General features: G+C 41.3%; 1 non-coding gene across 1 annotated transcript; it reads left to right on the forward strand.

The window, feature by feature from the left end:
- Positions 1–5,201: 5,201 nt before the first annotated feature.
- On the forward strand, positions 5,202–5,272 carry TRNAG-CCC (transfer RNA glycine (anticodon CCC)). The gene has a single exon. It is a non-coding gene; the product is annotated as a tRNA-Gly (tRNA).
- The last annotated feature ends 11,134 nt before the right edge of the window (positions 5,273–16,406 follow it).

Consider the following 16,406-nt stretch of genomic DNA (forward strand, 5'->3'; position numbering starts at 1 on the left):
GTGGGGTTGTTAACCAATGTCATAAAACAACATGTGTACTACTGTTTCATGAGAAACTATTTGTTCTGTAAGCCTTCACCTGAAGTACAATAAAATATAAAAAAAAAAAAAAGTAAAAAAAAAAAAAGAGGAAAGAATTAAAGTTGAATGACTTGCCAAAGGGGGGGAAAAATATGAAAGGAAGAATAGTGGTTGATAGGAGCTTGTGGCTTTCCACGATCATATTGTGGTTAGTACTCTGCGTTGTGGCCGCAGCAATCTCCATTGGAATCCGAGTCACGGCAATTTCTGGTGTCTACCATGGCTGAACCTGGTGCATCTTTTCGTTTCTCTTTTCATCTCTGTACTGGCTGAGCCCTGTGTCAGAGGCCAGACAGTTTCGAGTGCACTGGTGGCTCCCAAGCACTCCGTCAGGAGAACGGATGGAAACCCTGCAGTGCACACACCTGCGGCGTGGTCATCTGGATACCCTGGACTCGCCCAAAGTCTTAGCATGTGCACAAGCTGTCCCAAAAAGTAAAGGCTGTCCATAGCTTTCTCTAATGAAATGTGTAGTCATAACTTTTTTTTTTCTTTCTTGGTCTTGTTATTTCAAATATCAATGAGGACCTTATAGACGAAAAGAAAAATGAGGCAAAACAAGAATTCCCACTCCAGCAGGAAATTTTACAATAAAATGTAATAAACATAAGAAAATCTAAACCTGATACCATCCCTCGACTCCAATTTTTATGCTAACAGTAAATTATTGAAGTATAATTCACACAGAGTAAAATGCACAAATCTTATGTACACAGTCCGATACATTTTGACAACTGGAACCATCAGCTAGATCGTTACAGAAAGTTTCCTTTAACCCACAAAGTACCTTTGAACAGTTTTCCAGTCAATCTCTACATCACCCCTGCTTAGGCAATCACCATCCTGATTTCTAGCTCCATAGATTAGTTTTGACTATTCTTCAAAGCTACACAAATAACCATACTTTTCTGTGTTTGTCTTTTTTTTTTTAATGCAACCTAATGTTTTAGAGATATATCCATGTTGCTGCATGCATGTGTGTGTATTATTTTGGTGTTATTGATGAATGTAGTTTCAGTGTGTGAATACAAGACAGTTGTTGAATAATTAGGTCATTTCTAGCTTTGGCTATTGTGAATATAACGTTGCTATGAAAATTCTGATACAAGTCTTTTTGTGGATATATGCATTAATTTCTTTTGGGTATGTACCTATTAGTGCAATTACTGGGTTGTGGGGTTTTCCAGAATGGCTGTGCTATTTTACTGCCCCAACAGCAACCAGAGATATAGTTGATCCACATTCTTGTCAGCACTTGGTGTTCTCTGTTTTTTACGTTTTACCCACTCTGATGGGTGTATAATGGTAGACCATGGTGACTTAAATTTGTGTTTCCTTAATGAGTAATGATGTTGAAAGTCTTTTCTTATGCCTTCTGGCTATTAAAAAATTCTCTGTCTTTTTTTTTTCTTAAAGAATTATCTATGTGCGATCAAATTGACAACAGCAACTCAAAAGGTTTGATGCGAAGCCTAAGGGGCAGTGAGTTGAAGATAATGGTGATGGAATAATTTGGGAAAGGATAGTGAGAATAGCAGCACAACTGGATGAAAGTAATTGATGTCACTGAATTGTACATGTAGAAACTTTTGAAATGGTGTAACTTAGGCTATGTATATTTTCACTAGAAAGAAGGTCCTCCAAGGTCAAGAAGGTAGAGTGTTGACATGTCATGGGATCGTTAACCAATGTCATAAAACAATATGTGTACTGACTGTTTGATGAGAAACTATTTGTTCTGTAAACCTTCATCTAAAGTACAATAAAAAAAAGAAAAAAATTAACCCTAAAAAAAACTCTCTTTTTTGAAGAGCGCCTCATTGTTTTAATTGGCTTAACTTTTTTTATTTTTACTTTTTAAATAAATATTTTATCATAGAATAGATTTATATTTACAGAAAAATTGAGACAATAACACCGAGAATTCACGTATATTTCACAACCAGTTTCCCCTATAACTAATACCCTAGAATGGTACTTTCGACAATTAATGAACCAATATTGGTACATTATTATTAACTAAAGTATATATTTTATTCAGATATCCTTAGCTTTTACTTAAAGTCCCTTTTCTCTTCCAGGATACATCATTACATTTAGTTGTCATGTCTCCTTAAGCTCCTCTTAACTGTAACATTTCCTCAGACTTTCCTTGTGTCTGATGGCCTGACAATTCTGACGAGTACTGGTCAGGTATTTTGAAGAACGTCCCTCAATTGGGATTTGGCTGATGTTTTTCTCATGATTAGACTCAGGGTGTGGATTTGGGGAGGTAAAATGTTATTCCATCACATCATATCAACATGACTTATCACTGCTGATGTTAACCTTGATCATCTGCCTGAGGTAGTGTTCCTAAGGTTTCTTCGATGTAAAGTTACTCTCCACCCCCCTTTCCAGACTTTTTCTTTGGAAGGAAGTCACTATGAGTAGTCACATTTAGGTAGTGGGTTTTATGCCACACTTCTTTGAGGGCAGACTACGTAAATGATTTGGGATTCTTCTGCAAGGGACATTTGTCTCTTCTTATGAGTGGCATTTATTTACTTATTCAATCGTTTGTTTATATTAATATGAACTCATGGATATGTATTTTATACTTTGGGTTATAATCTAACACTACCATGTTTATATTGTTGCTAAAATTATTTTTGTTTGGCCACAGGGATCTCTTTCAATTGGCTCCTGTGTCCCTTTGACATACCCCTATCATCTTGGTTTTTGTTAAGGAGTCCCTGGTTGGCACAAAGAGTTAAGCATTCAACTAGGCAGTTTGAACCCAACCAGAGGCACCTCAGAAGACAGACCATCTGCTTCCCGAAGGTCACAGCCTGGAACACCCTATGGAGCAGTTTGACTCTACACACGTGAGGTCTCCGTGAGTCGTAATCTGCAGGGGTGGTTGTTGCACTTAAGGCCAAGCACTAATTCCTTCAGGATCACACCCTGGTCCCCAAAGCTGCCAAAGTACTGTGTAGGCAGACTCTTGAATATCTTTTATTCCAGTATCACTGCCTGGTTCTCCACAACTCCCTCACTGATAGCAGGATTGCTCTTGGCTGCTGAAACTTGGCATAGACCAGGCTTACCTACAGAACAGAGTCCAGGAGAAGTAGGAAATGGTTTACCATTCTGGTCTTGCATGCACAATAAAAACTTGTGCAGGTGCACCCAGATGCAGTAAATGAACTGTGGTGGACAGAACAGGAACCACACACATTGGCCAGGAATCAACACTGGGTGACCCTGCTGAAAGCACCTGTACAACCACTGAAGCACGAGTGTTCCAAATTCAAGGTTGTCTGCATAGCTCATAACACTCCCAAGAGCATTGTGTTTCCCTGAACTGACATCCTCGAGTGACTAAAGAGGGGTGGTTAAAGGAAGAAATCTTGGAGTGAATTTTCACTCTCTTGCTGTTTTGTAGGTCTCTGTAACACAAAACAGTTTAAAAATAGGATCTTTCAATCTTTGGCCTTTTCCAGGGACTCAAAAGAGGCATCAGAGAAGAGAAGCTCAAGAAGCACCAAGACCTCCTGGAGTACCTCAGACACATCCCCAAACATCCAGCCTTCTGAACCATCACTGGGTCCTCAATATCTGTCTGGGAAAGAACTGGAGCCCATCTCAAGGTTGTGGGGAAAAGGATGGGAGGCAGCAAGGAACCAGAGGGCAAAGATACAGCATCAGCCAGTGAATATATGACATTTCCTTAGGTTTATGCAGATTTGGGACTAGAAACAAGAGACTCAATAGATTTCTAATGTTTTTGTATTGAGGGTTTTATGGATTGAATTGTGTCTCCCAAAAATATGTGTTGTAAAGTCCTATACCCCTATACTTGTGTTTGTAATCCTAATTGGGAATAGGGTTTTCTTGGGTAGGCTAATGAGGTGGAATTGAATACAGGGTGCATCTTAAACCATCAATTTTGAGATATAAAAAGAGCAGGTTAGGCATAGAAGCAAGGAAGCTCAAATGTAGAAACAGTGATGCCACGCAGAGATTGCCAAGAAACCAAGGAAGAGAAGCTGAAAGAAATTCGGGTGTTTTCCCAGAGCTGACAGAAAGAGGCTTCTCCAGAGCCAGGGGCCCTAAATTCAGACTTCTAGCCTCTGAAACTATGAGAAAATAAATTCCTGTCAGTGAAAGCCTTCCCCTTGTGGTATTCCTGATATTGGAGCACTAAGAAACGAAGACAAGGCATATTATCCAGCTGCAGCCCTAGTGGTGCAGTGGTTAAGAGCTCGGGTGCTGTTATGGATTGAATTATGTCCCCCCAAAAATATGTGTATCAATCTGGCTAAGCCATGATTCCCAGTATTGTGTGGTTGTCTTCCGTTTTGTGATTGCAATTCTACCTTAAAGAGTATTAGGGTGGGATTATAACACCACCCTTACCCAGGTCACATTCCTGATCCAATACACAGGGAGTTTCCCTGGGGTGTGGCCTGCACCACCTTTTTTGTCTCAGGAGATAAAAGCAAAGGGAAGCAGGCAAAGGAACTGGGGACCTCATACACCAAGAAAGCAGTGCCGTCCTTTGGACCTGAGGTTCCTCTGCTGAGATGCTCCCAGAACAAGGGAAGACTCATGGCAAGGACCTTCCTCCACAGCCGACAGAGAAAGCCTTCCCCTGGAGCTGATGCCCTGAATTGGGACTTGTAACCTACTAGACTGTGGGAGAATAAATTTCTCTTTGTTAAAGCTATCCGCTTGTGGTATTTCTCTTATAGCAGCACTAGACGACTAAGACAGGTGCTAACCAAAAAATCGGCAGTTGGAATCCACTAGCAGCTACTTGGAAACCCTACGAGGCAGCTCTACTCTGTCCTAAAGGGTTGCTGTGAGTCGGAATTGATTCCACGACAATGGATACTATCCAGCTGGAAAGAGCCGATTTCAAAATTAGTCTCTTTGAAGGCAGATAATTTTATTTGAATGCAATAACTTGATAGTGTTGCCTGATGCCCTTTGTTCTGGGCATCTTTTCTGTGTGCTAGCTGTTTCTTCAAAGAGAACACTGTTTAAACCCATTTTAGAGCAGCTTTTTCCAATCCAGCTAGAGTCATTTTCTTAATAGCCATAGCAAAATACGTAGGGAAGTAGTCTGCAAGCAAGCATTGGTGGTTCAGTGGTACAATTCTCGCCTCCCACGCGGGACACCCGGGTTCGATTCCCGGCCAGTGCGAAGCCTTTTTCCCCCTCCGTCCTTCATGCCCAGAACTATTACACTTCCTGCTCTGCTGGATTATGCCTTGCACAGATGACACAGATCATTTTGCCCTCCGGCTGAAGGAGAGGGAAAGGAAGGAAAATGAGAGCTATACACCTGGAGTTACTTCTGGAGCAGAAGACCTTAAGGACTCCATCTGAACTGGGACGTGCGGTGATCCTGTAGGGGTTGGTACTCCGCATGCAGGGCAGCAACCAAATGGCGAGACCAGGTCTTCGAAATGACAGAGTGAGGTGAGTGGGTCTCTGCCGTTTTGTATACTTGAAATCCAAACCATTGTTGCTTTTATCTTTTCTCCTCGCGGATCCCTGGAAATGAAAGTGTCATCTGATCGTTGATTCAGGTCCTGGAACTTGAAGTGACCACTTGTCCACGTCTCTCTATGGAGCTGGGCAGATACCCCGGTGGGGGAAGTATTTGGTGCCCAAAGAAGAGGGAGGCTTGTAGGGAGGAATTCTCAAGATGAGGGGAGCTGAGCAGAGATGCCTTAGACCTTCCTTCCTTCCAGATGTTCTGCTGGTCTTGGTAAAATTAAGGACAAAAATGAGCCATAAGTGGAGAGCTATATGTAGAAGAAAATCACTTTTCTCAGTCCTGTTTGTTTTACACTCCACCAGGTAAATCTTCAGGTCAGGGTGTCATTTTTAATGTTTATGGTTAAGCCATAAAGGAGGAGGCCTTGGCAATCCCTGGCTCTGGAGGTTTTTCAAGAGGAGATTCTGGAAAAGGAATACCTGGGGGCATGTGGTTTGTCCACACGGTTTTCATCAACTCTTTTCTTCAGCAAAGCTTGTGTGGTTCCCAGATACCATATCACAGCTACCACATTGGTGGTTTCGTGAACCTGATTCTTTCTTGAAGGGGCAAGAAATGATTGACAGAGGTCACTGGAGTGAGATGCAAGCACAGCACTTAAAATGCTTTTCTCCATCTTGTCCTCTGCCTACTACCTCTGCATGTGACCTTCCACACATCAGTTCAAAGTAGCCCACAGTCTCTCTGTTGTTGTTGATGTTGGGTGCTGTGGAGTTGATTTTGACTCATGGCAGCACCATGTGGCAGAGTAGAACCGCCCATAGGGTTTCGTAGGTTGCAATCTTTATGGAAGGAGCCCTGGTTGCGCAGCGGTTAAGTGCTTGGCTGCTAATCAAAAGGTTGGCAGTTGGAACCCTCCAGCTGCTCCGTGGAAGGAAGATGTGGCCTTGGAAACACGATTGGGCAGTTCTGCCCTGTCCTATAAAGGATCTGTGAGTCAGGAGGACGTTGTTGGCAACAGGTTTAGTTTTCGTTTAAACTTTAAGGGAGCAGATCGCCAGATCTTTCTCCTGTGGTGCTGCTGGATAGGTTGGAACTGCTGAGTGCTTAACTGTTGCACCACCAGGGCTCCTTTGCAGTCTCTCTAAAGGCTTAGAAGTCTTCATACATCCTGGAAGTCATGTTTCCCTCTTGATCCTATCATTCCTTCTGGACTGATTTGTTTAGAGAGCCAATCAGTATCTTCGACTAGTTCAACATCCTGAATTCTTTGAATTTCCCAAACTGGAATAAATATCCCAGACACTTCCCACATGATCTCTCCACCCTTGTGCACATATCTCCTCTGATTGCTCTCTAGACCAGCTTTGGGGCTGTCATCCTGGGGCTTCCCTTCCCTCCTCTATGGTGTCAGATCTTCTGTTTCTTAGATTCCATGTCTTGGTCTTTCTTGCTTTTCACTCTCATTTTACTAAAAGCAGATGTCTCTAATACTCTCTCACATGTGTTTGGCAGTTCAGTTGCAGATAAAAGTCTAGCCTAAAAGTAGTTTCCGTTGATTCATTTACTAGTGTTAATAATGTTACTAAAAACTTTAAGGTCATTCTAACACCTAATTTTTTTATGCAGTCTTTTTTTTTTCCTAGAAGATCTTGAGGTCTTTACTTCATTCCTGGTGTTCTGCCATTCCAGAATACTGTCCTTCAATTTTCCTTCTTGGGCTGGGCACTCCATTCAGCTTTTCAATAAGGGCATGTAAGTTTGTATGTTCCAGGGTATTTTCTTATAATGATTATTGGATAATTCCTCTACTTTGTTTTCTAAGCAGATAAGAGAAATGGTTTCCATTGTGTAGTGGTGAATTATGCCTTCTTCACAGGAAACCATTTGGGGTGTGTGTGTGTGTGTGTGTGTGTGTGAATGATTCATTTACTGTTCTGTGGAAAGTATTACTGTATATCAAATTACAGAACATACACACAAAGTTACACCCAAAACTCTGAGTAGATACCAAAAGGAGAGCCTATTAGAGAAGCTCATGTACACCCCAACCCTATCTCTAAGATTTTCCAGTGGTTCCAAGAATACTAACCAATGCCTCCTAAAAGAAAAAAATGTGTCATACTATATTTTTTTCCCACTGTATTTTTTAGAAAAGTTTTCAGGATTTTTTTTTCTCTAACACTTTTGAGTCTTTGAAACTTCCTGGAATCAGTAGACTCATTTGGACAGAAGAAAGTGGAGTGTGTTCCAACCTTTCAGGAGATGTGGGTTCCTCAAAAAGTTAAACATAGCCCTACCATATGACTCAGCAATTCCACTCCTGGGTATATACCCCAGAGACTTAAAAGTAGCGATGTGCAAACAGACATATGTATACAAATGGTCATTGAAGCACTCTTCACAATTGCTAAAAGGTGGAAACAATCTATAAGTCTATCAACAGATGAATGCATAAACAAAATGTGGTATATACATACAATGAAATACCATTCAGCCAAAAGAGAAACAAAGTCCTGATTCATGCTACAACATGAGTGAAACTAGAAAACATTATGCTGAGTGGAATAAGTCAATTACAAAAGGACAAATATTGTATGATCTCACATATGAAAGTAAAGTTTATCAGTAGTTAGCAGAGGATGAGGGAGGGGAAAAGGGGAGTGATTATTTAGGAAGCAGTGAGCTTCTGTTCATGAGGATGAGAGACTTGGCAACGATCATGGGTGATGGTTGCACAAAATGATTGACGCAACTGAGATCAGTAAAGTGTACACCTGAAAAATGTGGAATTGGCAAATGGTAAGTTTTATATATTTTTACAACAATAAAGAAAAGATGTTGAAGAGGATTTTGTTTTGAGTATTGGAGGCACCATCTATCAGTGCACATTGTACTAATGGAATCAATGGCATCAGTACCTTTCCTGTCTGAAAATTAGCCCTTTTAAAATGGACAAATTGGCCTTTAAAATTGACATCACTCTATGAGCAGGAAAACAATGGAGGATTCTTCTGGCTCCTGGAGCTTCTGCATATTAAGAGAATCATCAGAAGACATCATACCTCCCTGTAAAAATGGCATGGGGACGGTGTCTGACCTCCTCTAACTTTACAAGAGGGAAGCAGAATCGAGATCAACAGCCCAAGGCTGATTCCTATGAGTTGGAGGTCAGACAGACCTCCTCTCTCCACCATCCTAACCAATTGTGACACCAACTGTCTCTCCCAAGGCGCACTCTACTTCTCTGCTGGGTTCAGTAAATTCACTGCAATGACCACACAGAACTCACAGACAATACTCATGATTACAGGGTTTATTAGGGAAGTAACAGGTTACAATTCAGGTAGAGGAACGCTCAAGATACAGTTCTTCCATCGGGATAGTCTCTTCCCAGCCGTGCTTGCAGGCACAACTCTCCTTGGTCATCCGCCTCTTCCCAAAGACACTCAGCTTTCTGGCTCCATGGGCTGAGAAGCCCACCGAGGTCTCTCCAGCCAGTTGTTCCTGACACCGCTTCTCTGCCACTGCTTCTCATCATCTTCATGGTTATAGCTTGCTCTCTGTTTCCTGGGTCCAGAAGCTTCTCAGTGCAGGGATCCTAGGTCCAAAGGACCAGCTCTCTGCTCCTGGTTGTTCTTCCTTGGTGGTGGTGGGATCCTGTCTTTCCTGCCTCTGGGGTTGCTCATTTGAAGCCCAGTGGAATGGCAAAACTGACCAATCCCTTTGGTGGGCCACAATTTCCCTGTCACACAGTCCTGTCCAATCACTTGAGTGGGCGTTACAAGACCATGCTAAAAAGGCCACACAAAAGCGATGCATTTCATCCCATGCCCCTAACAAATCAAGTCCTCCAGCATATCTAACCATTAAAATTTAGGTTGGTAGGACATAACCCTTTGAGTCTCATTGATTAATTATCATTTGGAAACCTTATCTCAGACATTAACTTATATATACAATAGCAGAAACCCTGGTGGCATAATAGGTTAAGATTTGGGCAGCTAACCAAAATGTCGGCAGTTTGAATCTACCAGACGCTCTTTGGAAACCCTATGGGGGCAGTTCTGCTCTGTCCTATAGGGTAACTATGAGTCGGAATCCACTTGATGTCAACAGGTTTTTGGGTTTTTTATCCAAACCATGGAAACCCAATTTTTCACTTTCCATATAACTGGGTACCCAATTTTTTTTTCAAAGTGCATAGACTCATTTTTAAAAATTTTCAGATGATCCTATATTTAGCTTAAAAAGTCTCACCCACAACTTGTTTGTGAGCATGTGTCAAAGGTTTATTTCAAGCTTATCCCAAGAGAGAAGTTTATGTGTAAGCCAACTCAAATATTTATGTCTTGATGGAGACATTGATCATCATCGTTAAACTGAACACAAGAAGTGAATATCTCATGTGTTAGTTTCCTAGGGCTGTCATAACAAAGTACCACAAACTGGGTGGCTTTATACATCACAAATCTATTCTCTCATCGTTCTGGAGGCCAGAAGTCCAAAATCAAGATGTATACAGGGCCATGCTCTCTCTGAAGACTATGGGGAGGAATCTTTCCTTGACTCTTCTAGCTTCTGGTGGTTCCAGGCATTACTTGGCTGTGGTAGGATAATTACAGTCTCTGCCTCTGTCTTCACATTGCCTCCTTCCTGTGTGTCTGTGTGTCTGTCTCTTGTCATCTTTTTATAAGAACACCAGTCATACTGGATTAGGACCCACCCACCCTACTCCAGTATGACCTTGGGTTAATTAATTACATCTGCAAAGACTCTATTTCCAAATAAGTTCACACTCACAGGTACTGGGGGTTAGGATGTGAACATATATTTTGGGGGGACCCAAATGAACCCAACATTTAGGCTAAAGACAATTAGATTTCTTGGGAAAATGATTCAAGGTTATTTAGCTCTATACACAAAATTTTTTTAAATTGTACTTTAGATGAAGGTTTACAGAACAAACAGTTTCTCATTAAACAGTTAGTATACAAATTGTTTTATGACAATTGTTAACAACTCCATGACATGTCAACACTATCCCTTCTCCACCTTGGGTTCCCTATTACCAGCTTTCCTGTTCCCTCCTGCCTTCTAGTCCTTGTTCCTGGACTATTGTGCCCCATTAGTCTCGTTTGGTTTTATGGGGCTGTCTAAATCTTCGGCTGAAGGGTGAATCCAGGGAGTGACTTCATTACTCCATCCAAAATTTTAATTTCTATTTCTCTAATGGCTAGTCACTATGAGTCAGAATTGACTCGATGGCAGTGAGGTTTAATGTCCAGTGATGGCAAGCATTTCCTCATGTGTCCATTAGCCACCTGCATGTCTTCTCAATCCAAAATTGATAATCAGCTGGACAGGGTTCCCAGAAGGAACTCTTAAACTCATTGTAGTTTCTAGGCATTTTATCAGAAATGTTGACGAATTTCCAGAAGAGCTAGCTGATCACATCAGATCACAAAAATGCTTTCTAGCTCAGGTTTGGGGAAAAAATTGTATCTCAATATTATCTTTTACTTATTTCTAATATAAATATTTTAAATCTATATTTATTTTACTTATTATGCATCAATATTTTACTGCAAAAGACAATAAACCTAGTGATGTTACTGGTGGGATGAGGAGGTGTGGATCACACCTTGTGACGCTGTCAGAGGGGGTGATACCAAAGGAGTGTCTATAAAGGTTTGTGTGCAGAGTTTCAGCAGAAATTTATTATTTTTAATAAAAAATCCATGTAATTAGTTATAACAAGAAAAACATGTTTTGTAAGCCCAGCTTTCATGTACCAATATACCTTCAAGGCTAAATCTCTACGCTAATTTAACTTGTGAACCATGTAATGTGCTCTGGTCAGAGCTGTCATAATTACCCAACTACAAGGATACTTCAGATCCTGCGGTTTCATCTTGATATGCTATGTGTAAGTGCTGTTATTTTTGTTTCTGTGGGTTTTATTTATAATGCTGATTTTGTCAAATTTTCCGGTTTTTTAGCTACAATAATGTGGTGGTTAGTGTTGTGAACCTATATCAATAACTTATTTGAGACTGAAGTAGTAATTAAAGGAAAAGAAGGAGAAGAATAAAAACAGGCTTCCATTCAGTTATTAACAATGTTGTAATTCAGTGCAGATTTTATAAACAATTTTGTTGTTAGTATACAGATGATCTAAGAAATATTACATTTAAGTAATTTGCAGCTATATTTATCACATATTATTCTATGATTAAAATTGATAATAAACATTACTAAGGATTCTGTATGGTCTGGTAGGAAGGAGGTCATGGGGGTGGGGTGACACCATGAGTCACCGCACTGGCTGACACCAACCACAGTGATGCCAATGAACAAACCCAATAAGGGAATCTATCAGTTGTCAGGAAAAATTGGTCTAGACTTGGATATGGGCAAAAGAGATTCCTGAGTGTCCTTTCTGTGCAGCGTTGGGCATTGTTAGTGCAGACGTCAACAAAGTTTTTTCTGTAATGGTCCAAATAGTAAATATTTTAGGCTTCGTGGGCCAAGAGGCAAAATCCAGGATATTATGTCGGTACTCACACAACAAAGAAGCAAATTTGCACTGATTTTTTAATTGACAGAATTCAAAATAAAGGATAATAATTGAGTAAGACCCCTTAGATGACAATATCCTTTGCATGAAGACCCGGGAACTGCCCTGCTTGCCCCGGCCCCCAAGTGCCACCGTCCCTCCCTCACCACTGACCATTTCCTCCCTGCTCCCTTCAAAAGAGGAGCTGACACCCGAAAGGCCAAGCAGCTCTGCCGGCCAGTGGACGCCTGCGAGGCCTGTCAGGCCCACACGTCTCGAAGCGATTTGGCTGGTTCCGGCCGCCACACCTCACACCTGACCTTGAGATGCGCCTTTGCTCCACGGCAGCGTGTGGAGAGGGCACCGCGCAGCCAGGCAGTGGGCGAGGTTGCCGCCGGAGGCCTCTTGGGAGAGTGGAAAGAGGAGGCCGAGAACCGAAACCGTTTACCTCCAACCTCAAAAAGACTCAGGCGGATGCAGAAAGAGAGGCTGCCTGGATGGAAAGGGCTTTCCAGCAGGGCCCCGGGGTAGCGGACCGTGGGGGCCCTGAACTGAACTCCGGGTCTTCCCCTAACATTTGCTGCGCCTGCAGTTTTTCCCCATCTAGCTGATGCCGACTCCATCCTCCCATACCCAAAAATAACAAAACCAAATGGTTGCCGTGGCCTATTCCGACCCATGGTGATAGTTCTTTCTGACAAGGGTCTTTCCTTCTCATCCCACATCTAATTAGTCAGGAATTCATGTTTTCCTCGACACTCAGGTGCACACTTTCATCCACACAATCCCTTTTTCCTGATCTCTGAACTTGGGCAAAGGATTCTCCTGATAGAGTTGTAGGGATCTATTTGAACACAGACATGGGCCCATTCAGATCTCAGGTTTTGCAACCCTTAATCACAGGATCATATGGTGGGTCAAAAGTTACACTTTGGTTTTTTGCTCTATTCTCAAAATCCACCTCTTCTGGGCCTATTCTCCAGGGCAAAGGAGAGGGCTGGGTCTACTAGCCAAAGCTGCTCTGGCTCCTTCAGATTTTCTGCAGAGTTCCTAAATCAGCAGGATTCCAGTTTCCCTTTTCTGTAGAAGAAGATCTGTAAGTTTTTCCCAGCATTAGTCAGTGTCAGGTCTACAAGAGATATCTCAGAGGATTATTCTCTGGCCGAAAGGCACTTTCCTAGAAACGGTATGTTTACAATCCTCCCTGGAATCATGACTAATAAGAGCTCCTCTTCTGTTTACCATCATCTTCCTCTCTTCCCATTTGTTACCTGTTGTGATGCACACTCTTCCGCATGGTCATGCTATCTAGCTCAGATGTACTTTTTAAATTATAGAGCTAGCAGGCTTGCTAACACTTCTCCTAGGACTCATCACCCGGAAATGTCATAGGATTGGACCGGTAAAGAAGCATACCCTCCAGTCCTGCAAACTGTCTTCCTGGAGCCAGGCAGGAAGCAAAGCCACCACTGGTCCCTAAAGCACCTAGAAAGGTGGGACTGCCCTGATATTGCTACAGTGATATGCTCAACATGGAAGGGAACTAGGTCAATAGTTGAGCCCTTTTAGTGGCTTCAAGGCAAACTATTTGTAAATAAATAATTGTGGGGTTTTCCCCCCTCCTATCTTGTTTTCTAGTTCTGGGCCAGAACCTGGTCTGAGGGTACAGAGATGATGATACAATCTCTGCCTTCAAAAAGGTTACGTTCTAGTGACTGAGGTATAAGTTGAAGAATGTGGTCTTTGCTCCCCAAACCATCTATTATACAAAAGTCCCCATGGTTCTCTAATTCACGTGCTCTGGAATTATCGGAGTGTTTTTGGGAGAAGATTCCTGGGCTCCACTTCCAGTGAGCTCATAGCTGTGAGGCCTTAGAATCTGCATTTTTAAAATAATTTTATTTTTTGTTGTTGTTACTGAGAATATACACAGCAAAACATATACCAATACCAATACAGTGTACACGTACTATTTACTGATGCTGATTACATTCTTTGAGTTGTGCAATCCTTCTTTCCGAGTTGTTCCTCCCCTGTTAACATTAACTCACGGCCCCCAAGTTTTCCATTTAATCTTTCAAGTTGCTGTTGTCAGTTTGATTCCATACAGATAGATCTTAAAAGAGCATAATGCTCAAGGCAGGCATTCTTCCGTACTTAAGCTAAACTATTGTTTTGTTTTAAGAAGACTTCAGGGGCTATTTTTATTGAAGGTTTAAAGATTATCTCAGGGCAATAGTTTCAGGGATTCATCCAGCCTCCATGGTTCCAGAAAATCTGATTCCACGAGAATTTGAAATTCTGTTCTGCATTTTCCCCATTTTGATCAGGATTCTTCTGCAGAATCTTTGATCAGAATGTACAGTATGGTAGCTAGGCACAATCCATTTCTTCTGGTCTCAGTGCAAAGGAGGCAGTTGTTCATGGAGGCAATTAGCCACACTTTCCATTTCCTCCACCCATTCCTGACTCCCCTTCTTCCTTTGTTGCTGCAGGCAAATAAAGACCAACTGTTGTGCCTGGAATCTTCATTTTTTACCAAGCTATCTAGATGATTCCGATGCATTAGACAGCAGATGACAGTTTGAAAAACAGTGCTTTATCGAACTGAATCATATGTAATTAAATATAATCCTTTTTTTAAAATTAAATTGAGAAGTTTATTGAAAATTGCATGATACTCAATAGTATTGTTTGAGGAAAATTAACCATGTTTTTGCCTTCTAGAAATAAAATAAAGCAAACACCAGAAAAAAACAAACACACTGCCGTTGAGTCAATTCTGACTAATAACGACCCTATAGGACAGAGCAGAACTGCCCCCTAGGGTTTCCAAGGAGCTGCTGGTGGACTTGAACTGCCAACTTCTTGTTTAGCAGCCGAGCTCTTAACCACTGCACCACTAGGGCTCCAAAATAAAGCTACCACTCCCTAAGTCTTTGCTAGTTACAGTCATAGAAAAACTAAAAAATTCAAAGAAGAAAACAAAACCCATCAAATATACAGAAATAAGTCTATCAGCAGACTCACACCTTAGTTATAGATGGACTCACCTTTAACTCTATTACCCTCAGCTGTTCAAACATTAACGCGAATGAGACTTCAGCTGTCATATGTAGAAGAAAATACTGGCATAAACTGCCAAGTGGGTCCAGCTGCCTCTCTCCCGATTGCCGAGTTCTTGAACTTACCCTGGTTTCTCTCCTTTTCTTCTTTCCTTCCTGCTCTTCCTCCTCCCTTCTCTGGCTCTTCTTCTCACACTAGTGCAGGCCACCAGAATATTGGGATAGACTGCCACAATCCGAGAGGATGAGGGACTATTTTTCACCAGCGGGAGTGCCTTTTTCCCTAGTCAAGGCTTATTATTTAAAGCTTTCCTCCCCATTCTTATTTTATTATAGAGCTTCCCTCCCCAGTTTTAGATTCTATGAACTCATGTCTTCTTTTTTTAAGTCAACATGTTTTGATCCATTACTATTATTGTTTTTGATGCCCAAATCGTCTCAATTTGGAGCAGTTTGGAACCCTTCAAGCTGGTTCCTGTGATCTTTTGACATGTTTCCATAAGTCAGCAAGCACATTCTTGCTTTCTGGCCCCAGAAGTTCCAAGCTCAACTTGTGATTTCCATTTCCAAAACCAGCCATTTCCCCAAGGAATCTGGTTCTTTTGCTGGAGAATGGCATTCACAACAAAGAAGTAGCCACTAGATAGCATTGCATCTGGGCCCTGTACATGGACATAGCAAATATTCATATTTAATTCATAAGTTTATACTGGCACCTTCAATCCCAATCCAACACCAGGATTCTTCCTCAACTTCCCCTGGTCCATATTTTTATTTCTTCTCTCTCCTGTCGATAACCCTGATTCTAAACCACTTTTTAATACATTTACTCATGCGCTCTATCCTATAATCCACACACAATTGTTTCCGAATTATTCCATCAATGTGACCACCAACAATAAATCTACAAAGTAAAGTTCAAAATTTCTTTCCTGCTTCTTCTGACTTTACAATATAAACCACTGTGGATCACAGAGAACTGCCTTCAAAATCTATTTGATTATTTTCTGTGTGATTGTATTATCATTTTGATATAGTTAAATTTAACTTTTTCTACTTTTGTTTACCAACTGTAGTGTTTTCTTCTTCTTTTTTTTGAAAATGTAAAACATCAGATGTGGAAGTTATGGAGAGATGAGAAACTGAGTAATGAAGACAGAAAGGGAAAAAGAGGGAAAAGAAAACAAAACAAATTTAAAAAAACGAACAA

Source organism: Trichechus manatus, unplaced genomic scaffold, assembly GCF_000243295.1.
Source record: "Trichechus manatus latirostris isolate Lorelei unplaced genomic scaffold, TriManLat1.0 scaffold00541, whole genome shotgun sequence".
NCBI lineage: Eukaryota > Metazoa > Chordata > Mammalia > Sirenia > Trichechidae > Trichechus > Trichechus manatus.